This window comes from Anastrepha obliqua, chromosome 6, assembly GCF_027943255.1.
Source record: "Anastrepha obliqua isolate idAnaObli1 chromosome 6, idAnaObli1_1.0, whole genome shotgun sequence".
NCBI classification, from domain to species: domain Eukaryota; kingdom Metazoa; phylum Arthropoda; class Insecta; order Diptera; family Tephritidae; genus Anastrepha; species Anastrepha obliqua.
In genome coordinates, this window is record NC_072897.1 from 70,346,668 (window position 1) to 70,355,824 (window position 9,157).

The following is a 9,157-nucleotide window of genomic DNA, read 5'->3' on the forward strand; positions in this document are numbered from 1 at the left end:
ATCCGGGTCGTTTCGGTAACGTAGAACCGACTGTCGTGGAAACGTTGAGCTGTTCCGTCGGCTCGCTCGTTGCCTCGGATGCCTTTATGGCCTGTTACCCACATAATGTTGATGTTTTTTAAGTTCCGAATACAAAGGTCTTTTATTTTGTCAACCAATTTGCTACTACTATAAATGTTTTGTATGGCTTTAATAGACGACATGCTATCCGTACAAATGAGGAATTTTCCTTTATTACTCTGCGCGAAATTTGCTGCTTTGTATATGGCCATATAATAAATATGTATATAAAATATGTTCGTATCAGCTATAAAATGATACGCCATCACTTTCTTAACATCAGCAGTATTCACGTAATTTAACAACTCAATTTTTTTATGGCCTTTTGAAAATCAAATGTTAAGACAGAGAGAAAACGTCAAGATATGTGTATTTATACCAGTTGCTTCATTTGTTCGCCAACGCTAACGCTTCGGAAAGAGGCCTAATATACTGGTCCATACAATCGTAACAGTTTTATCCTGCCTTTGACTTCTGTTAGAAAATAATGTATAGGGCTCATTACCGAGCCGAGCAGAGGCTACACTCTCAAAGGACTTTTGAAATGGTTAATTTAAATCGTACATGCCACCTACTTACTTTCCACTATCTTTGTTTTGTGAACCACCACAGCTATACGAACGTTAAATAAAATTCAATAACTGTGTGTCATCTTGCTATGCCCAGTGACGATGTACAAGTTCTCGGAACCAATAGTCCTAACGCAAACCCTATCACCGATTTTGTTTACGTTTCGCAAGTCCTTAATGAGCTTCAAGATTTTTCTCGATCTCATCTGTTGATAGCGATAATATAGTTCTCAATTCTAAGTCCGTTATCGGACACAGGAATTCGCGATAAGTTCATATTCGCCAATGAGTACATATTCGATGGTTGCGAAAAGCTGTCGAAGTAGCCGACTGCGGAAAGGCTTTGCAGTTCTTCAGCGATCGTGTTATGGTTTTGATTCAACTACCAGTCGCAGTAAGCATTTCCAGAAGCATAAGTTTAAGCAGCAGTTCGTAGTCGACTTATAAGAACTGCTGCTACAAAATCAAGCAGTAATTTTACGACTTTTGTACTTTAACTGCAGCTATTGAATCACTGGTAAAAATTACTTTACAACGGAAAGCTGCTCATTGGTTCGAACACTAGTGATGTTTGGATGAAGTATACCCCCTCTGTAGATGCGGCTATATTGACCTCATGGAGATTGTAGATATCTTTTAGACTGTAACTTATGGAAGCACTAGGATGTACCGTTGAAATCATCATTGCATTCACTGCCACTGATGTTGTGTGGTGTTCGCGCACTTGGGAAACTTCCAAATGTTGGAACATATTGGATTCTCTCTACACAAGCCTCAAGTCCAGCTGCTTCGATTAGTATCTCCGCACTGGCAGTAATCACCTTTTCGGTAAAAGGTCCTCCACCAGTCCGCTGTTTAGAAGCCTTGTTGAAAGAAAGCTTTTCTTTTTACCTGATACTTCTGATCAGCAAAAACCTATAAAACCCAAGAATAATAATAAGTTTTCAAAGTATTGTATATCATTTATATACACACCTTCCTCCACATCTTGGCTTCTTTAACTGGGAGCCCAATAGCATTCAATTTCGTTGCCAGCTCCTCCCACAGTCTACCTGTCGTATATCTGCCTTGCGCGGTATTCGGCAGTTGGTTTTTTGCCAAGCCGGGGTTGTTGGCCATAAACTCCGCCATCAGATCTTTTTGGGTGGGGTTGAGTTTATTAAAATTCGTCCTATAATACATTTATTATAAAAACCATATTTAATTATATATTTTTACAATTTACTTACATCTTTGCTTTAATTTGGTCGTTTACGAGCGGCTGTCGGTGTTCGAATGACAGTACGATCAATCGAGTACGTTCAGCACTCGTTCACAATTGTCATGATACGAAAGAAGGTATGTTCACGTACGCCATACTCCGAAATATGCATTTCTCAGTGACGAGTGGTACGTTTCCGAATGTGATGATTCGAGCCCAGGTCTAAAGCCACGCTGATAAAGTCCAATCAGTTGGTTGATGGTGGCTTCAGCCTTTTACACAATATGCTCGCTAGAACCATATAGGCGATATTTAGAATACTAATCCAGGGATAATTGGCACAGATTGCAGGATCACCCTTCTTTTGGATTGGGCAGAGTACACTTAAATTCCAATCGGAAGTCATGCTTTTATCCGACCATATTTTGCATAGGAGTTGATGCATGCACCTTACCAGCTCCTGGACGCCATGTTTGAATAGGTCAATCGGCAGTCTGTTGGCTTCCGCGGCTTTGTTGTTCTTTAGCGTTATCGTTATTCTCACCTCGTCATGGTCGGGTGTCGGAACGACAGTTCCCAATCGTTGACGACGGGAATCCTCACATTCTCTGTGATATACACAGTTGTCGCTATTTAACAACTTCGAGAAGTGTCTCCTCCTTAATTTAAGGTTGCTCTGGATGTCAGTCACCAGACCGCCGTCTTTGTTCTTACAGGTAAGCGCCCCGGTCTTGAAACCTTCTGCAAGTCTCGAAACTTTCTGTTAGAATTTTCGGGCGTTGATGGAGTGCACTGAAGATGTATGATGGCACAAGAGTGGTTGAATGGGGCAGCTTATCTTTATATATAACACTCAATTTGCAATTTGTCGGTTCTACGTTACCGAAACGACCCGGATTTATATCCGGCCTAGGATTGCCATTCCAGCAGCATTCCCCGTATGTAAGAATGTGGAATGTTTATGCTGATACAACAACAAGAGCTTGATGACAAGACCAACGTGGCGGTCTTCCGGCTTGGAGGGCTCAGCTGACACCCGTGCCCAGGACGGCGACCTGTTATACGGTTCACTAGACAAGGCTAGTATACTGTGGCGGCAGCCCTTAGTCGGGGAAAACCCGAGTCATTCCGGTAACGTAGAACCGGCTGCCATGGGAATGTTATGCCGTAATCGGAGTCCAACCACCACATATTGCAGACGAAGAGCTCCAGCTTCCCCGTGAGACTCGTGTAATACTGGCAAAACTACGTTCTGGATACTGTAGCAGGTTAAACTCCTACATATCCAGAATCGACCCCGATATTCCAAACACATGTCCGGCATGTGAAGGTACCCTGCACGACACTAACCACCTCTTCACATGCCCCCTAAAACCGACTCATCTAACACCCCTATCCCTCTGGACCCAACCTGTCGAAACAGCATGTTTCCTGGGCCTACCCCTAAATGAGCTAGAGGAAGATGACCGGTGATATACCCTACACTGACAGGGCTACCATTACTGTTAAAACAACAACAACAACAACGGCGACCTGTTGGGGATATCAGCACTACGAATAGCCACAAGGCTATCCCAGGACACAGCTTTCTCCAAGAGGAGATGGGTTTCCTAAGTATAGTGTTATAGGTTTTACAGATACCCGGTAGAACCGAGTTTCAGTTGTTGATACCCTCCTAGGCCAATGCTCTGTGAAAAACAGGGTTCACCACTCGTGATGGAATTCCATAAACATATCTTTAATTATTAATACTTCATTATGAAAAAATGAAAATGAAAAAAAAATGAAATGTTGTTATACTACAAATCCGATACCGTGGCAATATCTTTGAGAAAATTCGTTGTGGTTTCGTTAATAAAATTACGCCATTGTTGCGTAGTTATGGAGTGAGATGATTGTTGAAGGTGCTGAATTTCATTCTGCGTATTTTTTTAATATATGCGTTTGCAGAATTTCTATTTATATTTGTCTCCATATGTTCTAACAATAAATTTAAATTACACTTATGCACTTATTTCAATTCACTAAATTGGGGATGAGTAAAAAATTTAATTGCTCTAAAAAAATAGGACAAGAAAACACAAAAAGTGAACAATTCAAATTAATTACACGAAAATGTTTGAAATTAACTAAATTAATATTTAGTACTAACTCCATTTCTAATATACATTTCGGATACATTTTTTGGCATGTTTTGAAATATTCTTTGGGTATAAACTGCCCTAATTTTCGGCCATTCTTCCTTAAACCTCTCTTTTAGTTCACAGTTTAGTTAGAAAAAACGGGCGTCTGTCGCACACCTCGCTCCAACTCTTCCCGCAAGTTTTCTATAGGGTTAAGATCGGGTGAATTCTGCATTTTCTTGGATGAGAGCAAATCTAATTTATTCGGTAATGACGGGAAAGTCACGGTTTGACGGAAGCTCAATAAAGTGCTGAAACCGCAACATCTGAAACCGATGCTCAAAAACGGCAGTGGGCATGTGATGGTTTGGGGGTGTATTTCATCCAAAAGAATCGGTAATTGAAAATTAAGTTAAATTTAATTTAAAATTATTTTCAAAGTAAAAGAATAAATAAATACAAAATTAAAAAAAATTATTTCCATGGGAAAAGTTTGTAATTTTTTCCAATAAATGAAAAAAATAATACAAAATTTAATAGGATAAGAAATTGAAAAAGTTTGAACTCATATCAGCTCGAACATCGTTAAATATGCATTTCAATACTTTTAAATAATCTAAATAATCAAGTAACCTTTGAGTTTGAAATTTTTCATTACAAATTTATTCCGTTCCTTTGATTTTTTTTCTGTACAAACTCACGGTTAGATTTGAGCAAATAAATAAAACTGGCTCTAGTAGGCTTTGAAATTTTAAATCTTCAATAATTTCCACACATCCACACTTACACATACACGCGTACATACATATATAAATTGTATGCTATTTCGAAGTTTTCTTAGTTGCCGCGCATTGCATGAAGGCTGTTTTTGTTTTTTTGAAAGTGCGAAATGCATCTAAGTTAAATTGCTGACGGAAGCCTAATATCCAATGGTTTGCTGGCTCCGAATAGCTAAATTTTTTCTGCCGAGGCATTGGCTATCCTTCAAGCGTCAGAGCATGCAATAAATAACACTGTGCGACAGTGAAATTATACTTTTATAGAGACCTAGTTCAACTTGTAGGTATAGTAAAACTAAGAAAAATGGCCATAAAACCGTTTTTCAGTAGGTTGATGTGAAGAATCACTCCTAACTTCGCCAATTTCCATCCGATTTCAAATTTGTTTTTTTTTGTTCGAAAGAACAAAAACAAGCCTTTTTGACAGTGTGTTGACAATGTTTCTGAAATGACAACTGACGAGACTGTATACGGAAGTATTTGGAATTTTTTTATTTTTTTCCTATTTTTTCAACTTTGACATAATTTTTACGATATTATTCGATATTGAGGATTTTTTTAGTACCCTACTGTTATATATTAGTAAATTTAATTTTGCGTCAAATGAGCTATATTTGACTGTAATTGAATTAAAACTAATAGAGTTGTGTGAGTTTTTTCCTGTAAGAACAAAGACGGCGATCTTGTGACTGACGTACAGAGCAATCTTAAATTATGGAGGGAACACTTCTCGAACCTGTTAAAGAGTGACAGCTGCGCATGTCGTAGAGAATGTGAAGATCCCGATACCCCAATCGATGACGACGGAATTGTAGTTCCGTTACCCGACCATGACGAGGTGAGAATAGCAATATCACGGCTAAAGAACAACAAAGCCGCGGGCGCCGACGGACTGCCTGCTGAGCTATTCAAACATGGCGGCGAGGAGCTGGTAAGGTGCATGCATCAACTCCTATGCAAAATATGGTCGGAGGAAAGCATGCCTGCCGATTGGAATTTAAGTGTGCTCTGCCCAAACCATAAGAAGGGCGACCCTGCAATTTGTGCCAATTACCGCGGGATTAGTCTTCTAAATATCGCCTATAAGGTTCTAGCGAGGGTATTGTGTGAAAGGCTGAAGCCCACCGTCAACCAACTGATTGGACCTTATCAGTGTGGCTTCAGACCTGGAAAGTCTACCATCGACCAAATATTCTCAATACGCCAAATCTTGGAAAAGACCCATGAAAGGAGAATCGACACACACCATCTTTTCGTCGACTTCAAAGCTGCATTCGACAGTACGGAAAGGAGTTACCTGTATGCCGCGATGTCTGAATTTGGTATCCCCGCAAAACTAATACGGCTATGTAAGATGACGTTGCTCAACACCAGCAGCGCCGTCAGAATTGGGAAGGACCTCTCCGAGCCGTTTGATACCAAACGAGGTTTCAGAGAGGGTGACTGGCTGTCGTGTGACTTCTTTAACCTGATGTTGGAGAGCATCGTACGAGCCTCAGAACTTAATCGCTCAGGCACAATTTTTTATAAGAGCGTACAATTGCTGGCGTATGCCGATGATATTGACATCATCGGCCTTAACAACCGCGCTGTTAGTTCTGCCTTCTCCAAACTGGATAAAGAGGCAAAGCGAATGGGTTTGGTGGTGAACGAGGACAAAACGAAGTACCTCCTGTCTTCAAACAAACAGTCGGCGCACTCGCGTATCGGCACCCACGTCACTGTAGACAGTTATAATTTCGAGGTTGTAAAAGACTTCGTTTATTTAGGAACCAGCATTAACACCGATAACAATGTCAGCCTTGAAATCCAACGTAGAATCTCTCTTGCCACCAAGTGCTACTTTGGACTAAGTAGGCAATCGAGCAGTAAAGTCCTCTCTCGACGAACAAAACTAACACTCTACAAGACTCTCATCATGCCCGTCCTAACGTATGGCGCAGAAGCTTGGACGATGACAACATCCGATGAAGCGACGCTTGGAGTGTTCGAGAGAAAGATTCTGCGTAAGATTTTTGGACCTTTGCACGTTGGCAACGGCGAATATCGCAGACGATGAGCTGTATGAGCTTTACGACGACATAGACATAGCGCAGCGAATAAAGATCCAGCGGCTACGTTGCAAACGCTCCGGCTTTGAAAGTATTCGATGCGGTACCAGCTGGTGGTAGTAGAGGAAGAGGAAGGCCTTCTCTGCGTTGGAGAAGAACTTGGCTTCACTTGGTGTGTCCAATTGGCGCCGGTTAGCACGAGAAAGAAACGACTGGTGCGCTTTGTTAAACTCGGCCAAAATCGCGTAAGCGGTTATCGCGCCAATTAAGAAGAAGAAGAGAGTTGTGTGAGTTTTAAGATTTTTTTTTTTTTTTTACTAATTTGGTATGTAGGTATAACTTACGCTAAATGGGAATAAGGACGTGTTTTGATGCGTTATTATAGATACGTAATATTTATTGGAGTGTATACGTATACATAAGAGTACACTGTACTGCATACAACAGAACTGGTGAGAACTTACGAAAATATCTGACATATTATAGCACATTTTTTTTTCAATAGAAATATGAAAAAGCTCCCAAGTGTACCAAAGTTCACACTGTACATTGATTAACAAAAGAAGTTTGTTATTATAATTTAACCTTATTAAAACGTCAAAGTTTTATTGTTTGTTTCATTGAAATTCAAGATATATAAATCAAAACGTTGTCGAATTTCTCAATACTCTCCGATGATGTGGCATCATCAGCCTTATCATAAACCAGATGATTGTTATTTTTATAAAACGGACGTAAACGGTCATCATTAAAAAGCTCGAAAGCACATAAAGTATGCTGGTGTTGCAACTGTTAAGAACCCCGTAGTCTTGGACGATATGATTGACTCAACTGCAGGAACTGAAGGAAGTTCAACTCATTGCTGATGATGATCAAACTGATAACCATAAACCTGATGATGAAGAGTACTTTCCGTCTGGTTCTAAGTCTTCAGAACGACACATTGTATCAAATTCAGATTTTCAGGATCTTTCTCGTGATTTACTTCTATCGGGAAGACAATCTGAAACGCTCGCTTCTCGATTTAAACAATGGAATTTAGTTGATGACGACTTCAGATGAATGATGATGATCGAATTTCTTACAGAGAAGTATTCAAAACTGATGAAGAGAATGACAAATGTACCGTACCATACTAAACTCCAAAGGGCCGTTTCCAATGCATTTTTCAGTTTGGAACCAGTTCCGTTGTGTACTGCACCGTACCGCACCGTACCATACCGTACAGTGCTGCACTGCACAACACTTGTTATCATTTTCATGCTTCGAAACGCATACCAAATCTAGTAGTAAAAAAAAAGAAAAAATCTTAAAGCTCACACAACTCTTTTAATTTTAATTCAATTACAGTCAAATGTAGCTCATTCGACGCAAAATAAAATTTACTATAAATTTACTATAACAGTAGTGTACTAAAAAAAATCCTCAATATCGGATAATATCGTAAAAATTATGTCAAAGTTGAAAAAATAGAGAAAAAATAAAAAAATTCCAAATACTTCCGTCTACAATCTCGTCAGTTGTCATTTCAAAAAAATTGTCAACACACTGTCAAAGAGGCTTGTTTTTGTTCTTTCGAACAAAAAAAACAAACTTGAAATCGGATGGAAATTGGCGAAGTTAGGAGTGATTCTTCACATCAACCTACTGAAAAACGGTTTTATGGCCATAAAATGAGATTTTGGGGGTGTATTGGAAATTTCTCCTATACCATTTTCTTTAGTTTTTCTATAGCCACAAGTTGTGCTAGGTCTCCATATAAGTATATTTAATTTTTTTTTATTAATCACACCGTGTAATAAGGGAAAATTCTTAATATGTACAGACAGCTTGTCAGTCTGTCTAGCGATAAAAAATATCTTTAATGATAATCAATTAGTTTGTCGAATCAGGGATAAATTAAAAAAAAAATACAAAATTAAGATTCTATGGATCCCTAGCCACATATGTATATGTGCTGATCATATTTGAGGATTCTGCAATAAGATAATAAGTAAACGAAATTACAATTAAGCAAACCTATTTACATACATACATAAATATTTTTGTAAGGAAGTAATTTTTCAAGTAACATTTTTATTTTAATTAATGCATCATTAAAGGTATTTTTTTAAGTAAACAGGATTAGAAAGTCTCTTTGACAAAAGTCCAAAATCATTTTAGGATGTAATTAAAAGCTTTTGGATGCTGCTATGTCCACAAAGCAATACAAGTTTTTTGGTTGGCTCTTTGGTTTTCTTTTATTTCTTTCATTAAAGTGGCATGGTTAAAATCTAGCTGTGGGGAATATATAAATAATTGGCTGCCTGATGTTCAGATCAGATCGTTTTTTACAAGGAGCTTTTTCATGACAGAAATACACTCGGAGGTTAGC